The 16,945-nt window shown below is 44.3% G+C and overlaps 1 long non-coding RNA gene across 1 annotated transcript in view; it reads left to right on the top strand.

The window, feature by feature from the left end:
• Nucleotides 1-7,049: 7,049 nt before the first annotated feature.
• The window catches only part of LOC135368127 (uncharacterized), a 42,746-nt gene continuing 32,850 nt past the window's right edge, over nucleotides 7,050-16,945 (top strand). Inside the window, exons 1-2 of the long non-coding RNA XR_010414684.1 lie at nucleotides 7,050-7,091; nucleotides 8,546-8,608. This is a non-coding gene — a long non-coding RNA (uncharacterized LOC135368127). The remainder of the gene's footprint in view (nucleotides 7,092-8,545; nucleotides 8,609-16,945) is intronic.

Below are 16,945 nucleotides of genomic sequence, written 5' to 3'. Positions count from 1 at the left end.
AACGTGGCGATATTGGGACCACGATCTGTATGTACGGGAATGATATATTACACCTTGTCAGGCCCTTTCATTATTTGTACTGCTTATGTGCCGGCAGGCATGTACGAATGCACATGTAAATACTAGTCTACAATGAAATAAAGTATTTTGGGTGCACACTTGCGTCCTTGTATTCATTTCATGATTAAAATTATGATATTTCCATAGGCGCGCGGTACCCATGGGACTGGGATAGAGATCCTCCACAGGCCCCTCGAAGATCCGCATCGGCGGTCCTACGACGTCCATTTCGCATGATTTTCTCTTGATTAGCACGGTAGTACGGGCGTAGTTAAAACGTAGCCGGGAGCAAATGTGTACGTTCGTGAGACGTACTCAGCATCCACAGCCCGACGTTCGCTGGATGTTGATGGGCGGTTAATGGTTCTCTCGCCGAACTTGTCAGTCGGGGCATTCCTTGCCGAGTTGGCATCCGCCGATCAGTAATGAAAGGCCGGTAAGCTACAGGCTGCGCATCGTATACTTGTCCCATCCTACAGCTGGCAATACGAGATGTTCGAACACGTTTACAAAATATTGACTATGTGTAGAATACAACCAGCTCTCGTAGTTGACTGAGAAGAAGAAAAATGAAGGTCAGCGCGTTTATATATGGGTAATTCACCTTCCCGTGATTGCGTTTGTGCGTTATGTCGCACTTTCGTGTAGTTTCCCTCCGTGTGAAACTTTTATTTCTTTCACACTTAACTGGTGACACTGCGTCCTCCAAATGCAGAGGGCAACACTGTGATCTGATCTTTGTATTACGTTGTATATGATATTGTTTGATCTGAAAGTAAGACCGTATTGGCTCGTGTACATGGCGCAGTTCACTATTTTAATTCTTAATAACAAATTAGAACGAGAAACACATGGACATAATAAAAATCACGACGCTAGTAATATGTAGAAGAGTGCGAGCGTGCGAATGAGAGTGTCACGAATTATTCGATTACTTCTACAAATACTTGAACGTGTGCACTCATTGTTTTCGCAAGCCTGGGTGCGAAGAGATTCTTATGCAATACATGGGTGCCTTTTATTGGATTTCGTCTAATGTGGAATCATCTGCAAACTCGCATTGTAATAGATGACACACAGTTTTGACTTCATGTTTCGGCCGACCTAACGAACGCCACCTTAAATTCTCGCCATCCCAAGTGTGCAGTTGACGACTGAACCCTCATGTTGCTGTGTTTTTATAATGCACTAAGAGATATTGTATTCACTGCAGCCCGTCAAAGCGGGGATGGGGTCTTCTCTGCTCAAATTGGTTTTATCGTCGTGACCCTGGTCCCTCAAGTTCAATTCAACTTCAGGGAATTGAATTTAATTGAAGTCCTTGTATGTTGACGCGGGTCATCCACTACTGTATCGATCAAATTCATCAGTAATTGGTGCGCATTGCACAGTGCTATTATATGCTCTAAAACTTCTTTGTTGCGTCAGCAAGTGAACACCATGTTAGAGAAATTGTACAGCTAAATGCCTGTTGCTGTTGCACTTAATGTGCCATCCGGGCAATGCATTTTGATTCAAGCATTAAAAAAAAGGAATAATATCCTTCTGCGTTACATATGTTTTCGCAAAGATCTACCCCAAGAACTGCACGCGCATTGCTCCAATATAGTTCTGTTACGAAAATCCAGTAGCTTCCAGTAGCTTTAAAAAACAACCTACCTGGTCAGAAATACACCCACAGGCTTCATAGGTGCAAAGAGTATTGGTGCTGCACATGCTCTTTATGTCTTATGATCCTATGTCAAAAACGATGTACTGAATTTGCTTTTCATACATCCATGTGAAGGGTGGTGATTCGAGGCACAGCGTATATTTGAAGCAGCGTGTACTGGTTCAAGCGAACAAACCGCGCAGCGCGTAACAGTGGGAGCGTATGAGAGCCGCGGCGTATAAGGTGGAGGCAAACAAGGTGGAGGCGCTGTGGCCGATATATCCGGCCTCAAAGTGAGCGCTATAAATTTTGTAAATAAAACTCAAAATTTGCAAAAAAATAGCGTGTATTTATCTGCAACCGGGTTTAAAGTGTACCAGGGAAGTGTCATATCGTCGTTTGTATTTGTGTGGCATTGTCCACTACGCATCGTCATGAAATGTCGCATTATCCCCAACAACGCCAATGTGCATCGTGTTCCTGTAAAAATCACGAACAGCGTGTAAGTAGCATGAAGCATACCGAGAACCCGCATGTGTGTCACCTCTCCGGTGCTCCCACGGTGGTGGCTCTCACATTTTATTCCTAACCACATTTTATAGACTCTATCTAGTGTCTGTCCACTGCTACTTTCTATCCCCTTAATCTAAAGAAACTATATAGAAGTGTGAATAACATAAGGTTACATTGCCAACGCAAGGAAAGCGTGATTACACTCCGGGCTATCATTAATTAATTCAGAAAGAGTATCACATTTTAGCTATACGTGCCATATCGAACTCCTATAATAAGACTAAATACATTTCTCACGGTTTTGAAAAGGCGGTTACTTTGATGATTACTTCAGTTTCGTATATGATTACAGTCACGTTCCGCACGCTTCATGCGTATACGAGGTGAAACTCGGCGCCTCGCCTCGCCACGAAACAGCCATCGCCACTGATAACAACAGACATACACTATCAGCTTGCCCCTTACGACGTAAAATCGCAACCTCCTTTGTTCGCCAGCCGAGCCATCCGAGCGAGCACCGTTGGAACGCCTGTTGCAACGTCTAATGCATTACACAACTTTCGGGTGTTACCAGTGGCGATGGCTGTTTCGTGGCGAGGCACCGAGTTTCACATCGTATACGGATGAAGCGTGCGGAACCTGGTTGCAATGATATACGAAAGTGAAGTAATAATAAAACAAACCGCATTTTCAAAGCCGTGAGAACACATGCACAACAGGCAAAAATATGGAGTGGGACCATCTCAAAGTGGTTTATTGGACAGGTCCCACTTTGTATGTGGGACCATTTAGTGACTCGGACCAGTTCTAAGAGGAACCAGTTTCACGATGGTACCACTTTGAGAGAACCAGTGGAATTGATCCAGTGGACCCCACTGGCTACATGGTCCGGGATCCGGCCACATAGCAGCTGGGACCACTCAATGAATGACCGAAAATGATGTTTTGAAATGCACATATTGTCCAGGTAAACACTGTTTATTCTGCCAAAAGCATACAATGAGCTGAAAGAAATAATCAGTACATCTCTAGATGTAGCGACTTGCAGCGATGCGTCCAGTTTCTAACTGCCACTCTCGCATCTCGTCCTGTCGACTCGCGCCGTTTGAATTTGTAGCTGCCGTGGCGCCCTCAATGGTTAATGGTGGTTAATGGTTAATGCATCTGCATTCAATCAGCCTCTGCAATTACCCTTTGTTCGATTTTCGTTTTCTTCCTTCTGTTTATTCAGCTTAGTTTTTGCCATTGTTGAGAGGATTATTTGACATTTTGCAGGTACTTCATATCCTATGATGATGCACCCTTCAGGTGAGAATATGCGCACGAATTGAAGTTACAGCATATATTTTATCGCAGACGCGCGCACCTGGATAACAAGCAATAAAAAGAGGCCATGCATGTGCTAAACTAGAGAGAGAAAAAGAAGAGAAAAATCATTTAAGATCAGAAATATATACGGAAAGAGTGGACAAGATGAAATCCGAAAGGAGGAAGTTGCCCAACTTGGAATCTCAAGTGGGTTAATTCACCATTCTGGGAAGAAAATCGTACCTGTGAGGCTCCAGCTGAAACTTCTGGAACTACCTTAGACCAGATTCGTATCTCTGATATGTCACCAAAGTGGAACCAACCATCCCACTTGGGAATCCAGCTAGGACCATCCACATTCAACTTGAACAATCCTGGGACCATCAAACGTTCAACTGGAACCATTCTGTACCATCAAACAACAGGAACAACAACTGTTGAACAGGTGTTCAACAGGAACCCTTCTGATACTAGTCCAGATTTTCGCCCGTGGAAGAAAACGGACTGCAGCAACACCTTCTTGGTAACATAAGGCCTCTTCATGCTTCCCCGTCCCTGGGTGACGTAACGCTCGGAGCCTGATCCCGAGTCCGACGGCCTGATGCATGCTGATGCAAGCGTTGTGCAACTTGTCGGTCATCTCTCCATGCTTCTAGTGTCTGTTTCTTGCGTTTCGTGCGATTTTGGCCTGTGCGTTGATAAATGCCTTGTCACGTTTCTCGGGTGACATGTACGCTCCATGTAAAGACAGGCAGTGTTCATTAACTGAAACGATGTTGGTGATTCAGTTACACATGGGCCGGTGCTTATCTTCCTCGCTGTCGAGGCAACTACGACGAGGTCCCAAAGGTTAATGTGTTCTCGTTCCCAATGGATGATACCCTGAAAGAATCATACCTGAAGGTGATTCCACGCGCAGATTTTAAACCGAGCATTCGCTCCAAGGTACGTAAGTAAACATGAAGCCAGTGCCACTGGAATGCGCTGTGGGATCTTGCTCACATGTTGATTGTAACCTATCCTACATGTCATCTACGCGTGCTCATCACGAACTATCAAACTCCAAACACGCGAGGATGGAGAACACGACCCTTCAGAAAGCCCCAGAAAATTCGCTAGGAAGCAGAAGGGAGGAATTGATGAAGAATTCAGTGTCTTCTTATGACGACTTAAACAAACAAGTTAGGAGGCATCTACAGCACCAATCTTGGACAATGAGTGTGACCGACAAGTGTGTGATGTTCCTTCACATTGAAAGCAACTCATCGTTGCACCTAGGTTTTATGGAACCATTTTATTGTTCCAAATGAGTAGAGTAGTTATGCATTACGTGGCAATGGTGCATCGTATCGCATGTGTACCTCATGCACGAAACAGTGCGCCGTACCTCATATTTTATCAGGTTCGCTGTCTTTCTTCAATCACGAGGTCATTTTTTTTATGTACTTCAGGTTCATGCCGTACCTAAGTATTTCTGTGCGTAGAGTGTACAAGCAGAGTTACACAGCCTCTTTTCCTGGTGCTCGATATGGCTAACGGAAATTAACTGTGATATGTCAAAATGCATGTCGTTCTCAACACTAGCTTCCCCTCTAATACACGAGTATCATACCCCATCTTCATGTGGGGAAAGGGAAAGCGAGTACAAATACCTAATCGTAATCTTGACAAGTGACTTATCATGGAATGTCCACATCAACGCTTTGGTTTCCAAGGCGAATAAATCACGAGGTTTAGTGAAACGAAACTTATACTTAGCTTCCACAAACATAAAGGCCTTCGCATACATAATGTTAGTCCGGCCCCAATTATAATATGCCTCCGTTATATGGAACTCGCTTCAAGCATACCTAATAGATAAACTGGAAACAGTTCAGAATAGGACCGCACGTTTGTTACTCATGATTACAAAACTTACCCTAGCGTCAGGGGTATGAAGGAACCAACACTTGTATGTTGTTCTTTGCCGACCAGCTCTTCCAACACTTGTATGTTGTTCTTTGCCGACCAGACGGATGATATCCAGTCTTGCATTCCTTCATAAGTTATACTGTGGCAGCGCTCTCCCACATCCTATCTATTGCCCTCGAGCGCAAATACTTTTTTCCAAGACATGATCATACTCATAAAATGTTCGCCCCTCGCTGACACACCAACGAATTTCTGTTCTTACCTCATCAGTTTATGATAGCCACCTGGAACAGCAACCCATCTCACATCGCCTCGGTACGATACTTGTCTTCTTTTATAACACTTTGTTGTGGCCGTTCATGCCGTGCACATGCAATGTATGCATTGTACTGTTTTGAGTAGTATTGTACTGTACAGTTCACTCCCCCTTTATGTAAAGCCCACCATTTGAGGATCCTTAAAGTAAATAAATGAATGACTGCATGAATGAATGAGAATAAGTGCCACATAAATCCACACAGTGCCACAAATACGACAGATAAGTACCACAGTGGCGAGCAAAAAATGAGCGAATTCACTGTGAGTGTCTAGTTTTGCAGTTTTCAACTATGCAATAACAGGACATACGACGGTTCCATGCAGCGATTTCCAAAGACACTATTACTCGACCTATGCCACTCGGCCGCACTATATATTTTGCTTTATTATTTTTTCTTTCTTTCTCCAGTACAGCGGCAACCAGAAACAGAATACCTGCGGTTCCGATCTTAGTTAGTCTTCATTTGCAACATATGCATCTATTTTTCAAGAAAAGTCGTTATTGACGTCCCGACGACCTGACAGGCATCAGTTGACAAAGTCAGCGAGCAGCACAGCTGCAGTGCCGTCTCTCAGATCATGGCCATGATCTGAAAGACGGCACTGCAGCTGTGCTGCTCGCTGACGAACAACTACGACAGACACAACATTTAACCCTCATTGCGTTAATTGCGTTAACCCTCATAGGCGTTGATGAGGGTTAAATTTTGTGTCTGTCGTGGTTGTTCGTTCAGCCTCTGCCATTTCAGTCCGGGCGACTTTCCGTGACATAAAGATAATCAATAATCCAAAAATATGAAAAGCTTGCATAATATTCCCTGTGGGGAAACAATACGACAAAATCAGGCAAACAATATGTCCGAGAAGTATAACAGGACGGCCAAAAACAAATAGCGAGGTCGGCCTGTCTCTCGATTAACCGAGAAAAAGAGAGGCTGACTTCGTTATTCGTTTTTGGCCGTTACGCACATTATCATATTTTTTTATTAAGAAAGCGTTAGAACAGAAGTGAAGTTCAGTTGGAAATGGTTAAGTACGAAGTTACCTCAGGAGTCATCCACGAATAGCATACTGTCATATCCAAAGCATCGGAAGAGACAGTTCGATTGCTTTTCTGGGCAAATGGGATTTAGGTGAAAGTGTCTGGTTCAACACCAACGTGGTTGTACATTGTAGCACAAGTATGCTCCAAATGGAACAATTTTTCATGTATGTCTTTCTCTCCCAAGATCCAATGGAAATGGCACGCGCCGCTCGCGTCGCTACAGGAATTATGATGTCTTGCAGACATGACATGATAGCGCAAAACGTCAGCCCTTCGATAATTAAGGTGAGTAAGCCAGAGAGCCTCTTGTCTTTTTCGAGTACTGTGGTGCGTGTCCTCCTGAGCGAAGTTATGTAGATGTGTATTTTCGTTCACAGTATTTACAGCAAGTTTCACTGACCATGCATGCATAACGATGTTATGTTTTACACACATACCTTTCTCTGTTTTGGTTTTCCTAATTCCCACACAATTACGTATCCCAGTCGGAAATGAGGGCTGCACGGTGTTAGGAGCAGCTGTGTAGGCCGTGGAGCAAAGGCAGAAATACAATGCAAAGAAAAGAAGCCGAAGTGCAGAGGTGTTAGGCAGTGCGTGCATTTCGTTATCTAGTATGAGGCCGAAAGAGAAAAGGTGAGCGAGAAGGAGATGTGGATATAAATAAGAACATGATTTTGAGCGACCTAGCCTGCCATGTATCCTCATGATAGGATATATTCGGAACATTCAATCATGTGTTGCAAAAATGTTGTTCTTCCGTTTAACTAATTTGATATGATCCTAAAAATACGACAAGGAACTTGCCAGTAGACTAGCGACGAAAAGTTGTGGGGTTCGCCGGACTACATGTTTTCACACTGAACGCCTTAAATGGACTGTACACTTGCCAGTCTTTGCTTGCAATCAGTTTTACATACAAGCATGTAGGATTTGTCTTCATGTTGTTATACACAGAACATAGGTTTTCAATTCTGCGTACTTTCCACACCAATGATTTTGTAAGAATGATATTTTGCTAGCGCAAACTGTGCGTAGAGTGCACTGCGCATACGGACTTTCGCAGAATCAAAGGCAGGTCTCCCTGGATTCGGAGCCAAGTCCTACGTGATAGTAATTAAGTGTATAATAAAGTAGGACCCTCTTACACGTTCACAGCAGAATACCACTTCTTATTACACGTTCTTTGAAGAGTGACGGTGATTCTCAAGTACTATGACTGAAAGAGTGTCAACATGCGGGAACATCAGCTCCCTCTGCTTGCCTTCCCCAGTTTGCGTCATTTGCATCCGATCGTAATTGCTGTCGTCTGTGTTCAGCGTGGTGACGTGACCAGCAAAAAAAGCTTTTCTGTCAGTTCAGTGAACAAACCATCACTTGAAGCAGATTATCGTGGGCGTCTGGATTATTTTCTGGATGTGCCTAGCCGGACACCCTCGACGACGGGAGTTTTGTGTTGCAAAAATCCAAAGGAGAGGCCTTGAGAACACATAGATACCACAGACTTATCACGGGGTGTTTGCTCCCTTTGAGCACAATTACCGCATGCATCAAGGCCTTTCGAGCAAAGTGCAAACTGTTGGCTGCTTACTGCCTGCTGCGATAGGATCAGGACGACCAAGTATACTTGTCTCTTGTTCCATGCCTAGATCGTTTGCTCATTTGAAACGAATGTTGTTGGCGATTTTCTATTCTTCTTATTATTAAATATTTACACAATATTTCTTTGTGATTGCGCGAAGGAGAAGAATAGGTTGTGCATCGGGGTCCGCATATGCTACGCAGTTGCTGAACCATTTGTAAAGGTGAGTGGACGCAAATACGATACTCCTAGATGCAGTTGTGGTACTGGTTAAGGATTCGGTTCAAGAGTTTTTCTCGGATACGATAACATCATTTTGCCCAATACTACATTTTCATTGCTTCCAAGGCTACTCGCTACTCGTTAGACGCATGCAAGAATACTGGAGTCTATGCAGATGCAGAAAGTTCAGTGCAATACACATAATTAAACTGTTGGAATTCATAAAACTTTGATGCGATGGTAGGAGGCCCGACTTTCGCTAGACGGTTGACAGCCTCTGCACTCTGTGAAGATGAAAGTGGTTTAAACCGGTAGCATTGGGAAGGGGAGACATAGATAATTTCCATGACATATGTTTAGCTTAAAGTCAGCTTATAGGTGTTTTTCTCGTGGTATTGTACTGGATCGTTGACCTCATAACGTAGAAAATCCCTGTGATAGTGGCTCGCTGCGGCAGGTGGGCACCAAGCGGGACCAATTGAACCGGGATCTTGCCATTTCATCTGACCTGCCACTGTCGGGAGCATGGGGATACTGGAACAGTCTGCCCTAGGACGAAAAAACCTGCTAGTGCCGTGAAGGGCTGTCTCCTTGTTTTCTCTATCACGGCCTGCTTTCAGAGCCACTTTTTGTCGGCGCAGTACATTATTCCTCCTATGTTAATCCCACTCCACTGTGACGTCACTAGTTATTGCGGGGTTGACCGCAACAAAAACAAGCTCCAGAATTAAACAAAAACACAAAGGGATGCACACGCGTGAGCACCCCCAAAAGTGAGGAGGAATCAAAACGACGCATTTACTGAACGATAAGAATCAGAATTTGGTATGTACACATGGTTTTATGGTTGCACACCATGACAAAACACACAAAACGCAATATACAAGCTACATTCAAAAAGAGCGGTCCGGGATCTACACGAACTGACTGACCATGAGGGCGTGACAACGCTGACCTGTTTCCCCAGGCCGCAAACGGAGGTGTAAAGGATGGACTTGGAAGGTGACTTGAGTGGTCACGTACGTTGCAACACACTACAAATTCCGTCGCTGTAGCCATTGTCGCGATGCACCTACCCAATCCATTTGCGAGGCGGCAGCACCTAGTGGCTAAACTGTATTCGCTGAAACGGAAGTGCGTGCTTTCTAATTGATTGTGCGGCATAGCAGTCAGTAAAACAGATATAACTACCCCCGGGAAATAAACGCATAGTTAAATGACATGCGTGCCTGCGGTGGCCCTGTAGCTCTATTCGTTACCACACAATGCGCAAAAGATCTCGATCACATGCGATAAAAGCCGATTCAAGGGCCTGGTTCCCACCTACAAGTTCGAAATATAAGTTTAATAAAGTTGACACGCTACCCACTCTACACTGCTTCTCCCACACCTGTATCTATCATTCGCTTTATTTGCATGGCGCCAAATCTAGCAGACTTGGCGAGCGACACCCAGCGCGCTTTGGCGACGTGCTACTAATCTCTGGAAGTAGATGCAAGACTTCGTAGACGCGACATAGCCAACATAGCTTTCTTGGCGCTTGAGTCGGTGCCCCGCGCCGATTTTATCGCCCTGTCGCGTGTAGCTGCCGTTTGTAGAGTGTTATAGGATCCAGCCTTAAAATCTCGTTCCTCGCGCCAGCCTTGTGACACGCCTCAGTGAATGACAATTGACAATGAACCAGACGACAGTTTTAGTTTTAAACGAACAGGATAGACAAACACTATCACTAACACGAATGGAAAACACATATGGCGATACTTGAACTATGGGTGCGCACTTCAAACTCAACTTAGCTCACCTTCATTCTCACAAAGGAAAACCCGTGCCAAAGGTGAGCACTACATGTAAGGTCAGATAACATAAAACCTTTAAGATAACATAACTGTAAAACCCTTCGGGTGTTACAGAAATTAACAGAAAAAAAAAAGGGGAAAGGAGAATCGGACTAGCGTGCACGGTGCCCTGGGAATAGTTGTACAGAAATCAGAAATAGAACACTGCATTTTATGAAACTGAAGCACTAAAATTAAGTTGTACATCGTAATGTGACAAGAAGGACAGCTACCTACATGACGATGGGATGAGACGGAACGTCACACTACCATGAGAACATCCATCTGGCTGTCCCACAGTTGGGTCTGGATAACCTGAGTGAGTACGACAAAACTCGATGGTCTGTGCAGAGCCTCAACCTGAATCCGTCAAAACCTCTGCTGGAATATTGCACCTCTCTGTGTGTGTTTAAAGTAGAGCTCTGCACGGGCCGACTTTTTCGAGGCCAAAACTACACGGGTCTTCCTGTTTTTATGCGGCCTGGCCCTACCCGGTGTCCAAGTGAGTAGAGCCCGGCTCTGCTGGGTGACTCGGCGAATACAGCCTGGCTTAGTATTTCCAGTCGTGACGTATGTGTTTCTATCGCTTATCATACCAATTTATAAGTAAATTTATGAGAAGAGAAGACAAGCCCACGAACATAAAAGAACTGGCGGCTTAGCACCGCAACAGCAAGATGCCAAATTAAATTAAATCCAAAACGCACACGAGCAAGCACGTCATCGTTGCACTACAAGTTTTTGTGGAGGTGGTGGTGGTGGTGAAAGGGCTCGCCGTCGTCGGCCTCACAGGGGTGGGCAACGTCACGACTGACGCCCTAGGGGATGTGGAGGTAGAGGATGTTGTCGACATACTCTTCCCAATCCCTACCCATCTCACGACGCTTTGCGGACGGGACCGTGAAAGGAATCAGGAGTCAGGGGAAATGTGAAGTGGCTTTGAGAAAGTCCTGGAGGTTCGAATCATACGCATAATGCAGTGTCCTTTGCATGTTTCTCTTTTCTTTTTCTTTTTCGAAAACATGCACAGGAATGACGCAGGCGCGTGACGATGTGAACTAAAGGTAGAATTAGATGTGTGACCTATATAGGCCCAGGAAACATATTTGTCGGTCCGGGCCCGGACCGGCCCACGGTGCTGGCGTATTTTGTCTGCCCGGGCCCGGCAGAGCTCAGAGCACACAGCATACCAAGTGCTCGGCCCGGCCCGTATGCTTGGTCGGGGGCCGTGCAGAGATCTAGTTTAAACCCCTTGTTGATTGTTAACGCACTTTCGCTGCGTTCCTTGTTATATGTCCCAGTGCTGCGCGGTAGCGGCAGCCTGCCGCACGTCCCGTCCATCTGGTCACTACAGTACAATAGTTTAATGCCAGCTGGTTGACGTGATAATATTCTAAATATTCCCACCTTGCTTCCGCAGCGTATACTAATGGGTTACAACCAATGGAGACTCTGACGGCCACCGTGATTTGACACTATGACCTACAGGTCGTTCTGAAGTGAAGTAGCTTTGCATCGTGGTATTGCATACCGCGTCGTTTCGTGAGGATAATTTGTCCCAGTACATAAATTTACAACAAATCCGGAGGAAACAAATAGGCATGCTAGAAGCGAACAGTTCGACGAACTGATACGGACACTCTCCTGAACATGATGTATATGAAGTTAAACAAACACACTGACACCTCACGTTTTACGCTGCTTCTATTTCTAACCAGATGAGCATGCAATGTACGTACATATCATATGGGTTGATCTACGACTATCGCTGCTCCAAACTCCGCGAAGCTATAATTTATGACCCTGCTACACGTTATGACATCACATAACGTTTCCATGATAGCAGATATGACTTGACACGACTGCTGCTGCTGCCGGAAACTGTAAGAAAACATTATTTGCATTATTTGTGACTCTACCAGACATTGTGATATCTCATGACTATTTCCATAATGCCACCTATGACTTGAGCTGCTACGGACACCGCTGCTCAAAACACTAGGAAACGATTATTTATGGCTCATCTAGACATTATAACATTACCTGCCTGCTTCCTCGATACCAGCTATGACGGCTTCCTACGAGTACTGCTGCTGGTAACCGAATATCCAATCTGGCGGACGAAAACAGGTTAGGCACTGCAGTGCCGGCCGTATGATGTTCACCCTGGGACTCTGTTTCAGCTTTTAATACGCACAAATCGAGATGCTTCATGAAAGCGTAATTAATTTTCTCTGAGGGTCCAGAAGCAAGAAGCTCAAAGTCCAGAAGCGGCTCCTGAAGCTAGATATTTATTTTCGAAACTTTTAGACACAAGCAATCATGAAAAAATTTAATGCACAGGTCAACACTCACATGGGCGTTATCAATAGCTCAAAAGCACACTTCTTTGTTTGGTGTGGTGATGACAAAATGTGCTCATATGATGTTAGCAAAGTGATATTTGTAGAAATATGTGTCGGTATGTCAAAGAAGTACACATGCACATGACTGAGACCTTGCATTGTCGAGTACAATTTTTTAACGCAGCATATGCTGAGCGGCCAATGCACATCCAGCGCTGCAAACGGCATGCTCTGAAAAAACGAAGTTCTCTTTTTCTGTATTGCTCTTGAAATTGTTTCCGCACAACATAGTAAGATATATATTTTAGATCTTTACTCAGTCATTTGCTGATATGCGTATGGTACCCGAGAGAAGCTTTCTCTGTTTATGAACGTCACGGAACATGGTGGATGCTTGCCCACGCTGCGTTAGTACGATGATGTTATTTACGTGAATTGAGACCTAAAAATGCATAGATGTCAGCACGACAAAGAAATGTCGGTTCCTTGATTTATTACAATACAATATCGTTTACCCAGTCCGCAGGTATATATGCCATCCTCACGGGACGTTAAATTCGCTGCGCCGCATGCTCACATTTCAGTGTTGGTTAAAGCGCCCCCCATGTGGCCAAGATTAATCCACAGTCCGACCACTGTGACCACTGTGGCGTCGTCAATGATCATGATTGCCTCTCTACGTTGTGTATGAAATGCTTTAACGATAGATTCATGGTGACATCAGTTGACCGGGAAACTCTTGCGATGGATTACCACACGAAACTTGCTATTTAACCGTTCTTTTTATCATGAAATGGTTAAAGGAAAGCGTAAGGTATTTCCACCAGGCTGAGAAACAAGTAAGAGTGTAAGAGTGCAACATAACTCCTTTCGATTTGGATACATCCTCTTTTTGTGTGTCGGGCTGGAGGGGGGGGGGGGCTTTGCGTAAAAAAAAACAAGAGAAACATGTACCGCTTCCTCTGCCCGGACGCGCTCTCGGACCTGCTGTCGTAGCTTTTTCAAATTGCCGCTAGGTGTCCACGGCTTCGCTGGAGTCGCTACTACATGAATCTTCGTACAGCTTTGGACAAAATTTTACGGAATGCCGCATTTCTCCACTGGAGCGACACCCTGGCAGCGAACAGGAGCCACAGCCCACCAGACTGATGATGTACAGGCATCATACTCAGACTGGTTTTATCATTGTGACCCTGCTGAAGTTCAGTTGAACAAGTCCTTATATGTTGAAATGGCTCAACCACAACTGTGTCCTTCAAGTTCATTAGACATTGGAGCTCCTGGTATAGCACTGTTACCTGCTTTATAACTGATTTTTTATCAGTATGGGGACGGCATGTTTAGGCACGAAATTCTTCAACTTAATGTCTGTTGTTGTTTGCATCTAATTTATCATCTGAGCAATGCATTCCCATTCAAGCGTAAAAAAATGGAACAATGTCCTTCTGCGCATGCCCAAGAATTAGGGACAAAACGTAAAGCAGGCTGCACCTAAAACGGCTCCCATAGAGCCAGTGTATTCTGGAACGAAAAGCGCGTGCTACATATTCCGCTGGCAGCGCTTTGCATTCGTTCTCTAATGACATCTTGCCTCTGCCAGGACAAAACTTTTGAGCATTTTTTTGGGCATGAATAGTGGCATCTTCAAGGTTCCATTCGGGTTCCAAATTTTGAACCTGTAAAGGAGCCTTCAATCGCCCCACGAACGCGTAGCGGCGAAGCCTACGTCCAAGGCCACGCGCAACCACAGGTTTGGGAAATGGCTCGCCGCAGAAGAGACTACAACAGATAAAGCAGACAAAAAAGAAATAACAATACGAGGAGCAAAGATTTGTGTGTTACTTCACGTGGTAAGGGTATAGGATATAAACAACTAAAAACTTGACAGCCGTTAGGAGAACTAACATCGTTGAGGTTGTAATAAAGAGCACACGTGTGTACATTATGGCTGTTACGAAGTCTGTTGGTATCTGCTAAACTGTGAGCAATCAAACAAAACATAAAGGTGTGGTCGGAGTGAAAGGCACAACAAAAACAACAATAAATGATAACGATGAGATGGGCTGTTTCACTGCGGAGGTGCGTACCCTAATCCATTGCACGTGGAACATTATGTGAAGATGATGAAGGAAGACATGTACTACTTTGCATAGGAAAATGTGATATCTGAGGTTCTACGATGTGCTAGGGTTGTCAAACCAAGTTTATCGAGGATAGGTTCATAATTATAGACACCGATGTGTCGGTCACAGAGAATGTACAACTCCAAGGGATTCGATGCTGTCATTCGGTCAATCTCTTATCTTTGAAAATTAGTGCAACTAATTAAGTATACCATTTTAGTTAGCCATCGAACACTCATGCGACTGGCTAGGAAAGATATCCGAGAGGCCAGGTATGTCAGGCGCCCAAACGGCACGTCCGGGACTCTCATAAATTTTTAATAGCAACTGTGGCACCTAACAAAGGACAACCTGTATATCCTCATGTGTTTCCATACTAACTCCCGGAAGAATTCGAGGCTCGTTCGAGTAGACCAAATGTACAATTGTATTTATGAAATAGCGCACAAAAAAAAACTAAAAAATTGGACATGGTTGCAAAATTTGAGACATACCCAAATAAAAGATTTGACTAAAATTGGCGGGCTAAAGTGTGCCTAACTAACCAACATTCAGTTTGCTTGTAGAAACAAGGTATTCTGAGGCACGATAGATCTATAAGTTGAGTGAATGTTGGCGTGGATATGTCGTTGTGACGTAGATGGTGTCGTCTAGACGAAAAAAATGCTGAAGGCTTGAAGGCTCGGCAGTGCAGAGATCCTACGGATACGCATGTAAGATGAGGGAAGTAAGACAATCATGCACGCACGCGCATGACGCTGAACTATAAAACCGATCCATATATTCCGAAACTCCGAGTGGCTGAACACACCGTTTGTATAGACTGCGGTTTTGTTTCTTCTTTCTCGCTCTCTCCTTTTTCCTTTTGTTTTCTTTTTTTTTTTTTGTGGATGGGGGGGGGGGGCCTATTAATCCCTGAAGACAATTTATGATACAGCTATAGGATGTCAGGCTTCCTCGCGAACGCAGGAACCTCTCTAGGGAGGAAAGTGCAATTGTAAAAGGCGGTCACGTGTTCCATTTGTATTATAATACATTACTCTGCTCTCTTTTGATCACAATAATGCTCGTTGCCTTGTCAATGTCATCTGCATTTTTTAGATACTGTAGATGTGTCGTTCATTTGGAAACTGCAAAAAAAAAAAGAAAAAAATTAAGAAGTCACGACTTTCTGTTCTTTGAGTTTGATTTGCGATTTTGTGGCGACTTTCTGTTGTCGTCATCTCTCAAAATCTATCTATCAAAGTTTATCAAAATAAGCACAGTTTCAGACAACGGGAAAAAAAGAACATATCATGCTGCGTTCTTGTCTTTTATTTTCCATACTTAATACAGCTAACGCATTAGTGGCTCAAATCTATCCCTATCGCAGCCTAATGCCGCGTGCTTTTCGACAGCCGTACTCCTGGCTTTTCTTTTCGTCAGTGGAGAGGGTGCTAGCAGGTGTGCTGCTTTATCAGCGTATTTCTTCTGAAGATTTACTATCTTGATCCAGCCGTCGTACATGCTCGTGCTTTCAGCAGACTGATTTGGACTGTGTTGTTCGCTATCGCGTCTTTTTTCATTCGTTCATCTTTGTTTCTGTAGGTGTGAAGAAAAGTTTATTGACTAGTTGATAAGCAACTGCGTGCACCACGTACAAGTCAGTTGTGTAGCATCGATTGCTAGTACGTATGAGTTGAATAAATATGAATGAAGCACGATGAACATTTGATTTACACATAAGAGTTAGTGACGTCTTCATGTTGGGAAAAACTTCGCATGGCTGCATATGCGATGACAATGTCCTCCTTTTAACGTTGAAGCTAAAATAATCGGGGACACTTCAAACCACTTTACTCGAGTTGTGACGCAACATTTGCCTCAGCTTGCCGTCGTTTGGATCTTTGGACGTCGTTCCCGAATTCCGTTCTTAGCTCACCTCGCGTCATAGAGTCCACATCTAACATGCGTGACACGGATGCCACTGCCTCTTAGATGCCACCTTCTTCCCAGTACGTGACGTCACGTTTCTGACATCTCCTAGCCTGTAGCC

The sequence above is a fragment of the Ornithodoros turicata genome, chromosome 1 (genome assembly GCF_037126465.1).
Source record: "Ornithodoros turicata isolate Travis chromosome 1, ASM3712646v1, whole genome shotgun sequence".
Classification (NCBI taxonomy): domain Eukaryota; kingdom Metazoa; phylum Arthropoda; class Arachnida; order Ixodida; family Argasidae; genus Ornithodoros; species Ornithodoros turicata.
Note: the sequence above shows the minus strand (reverse complement) of the source record. Positions and strands in the feature narration are given on the sequence as shown.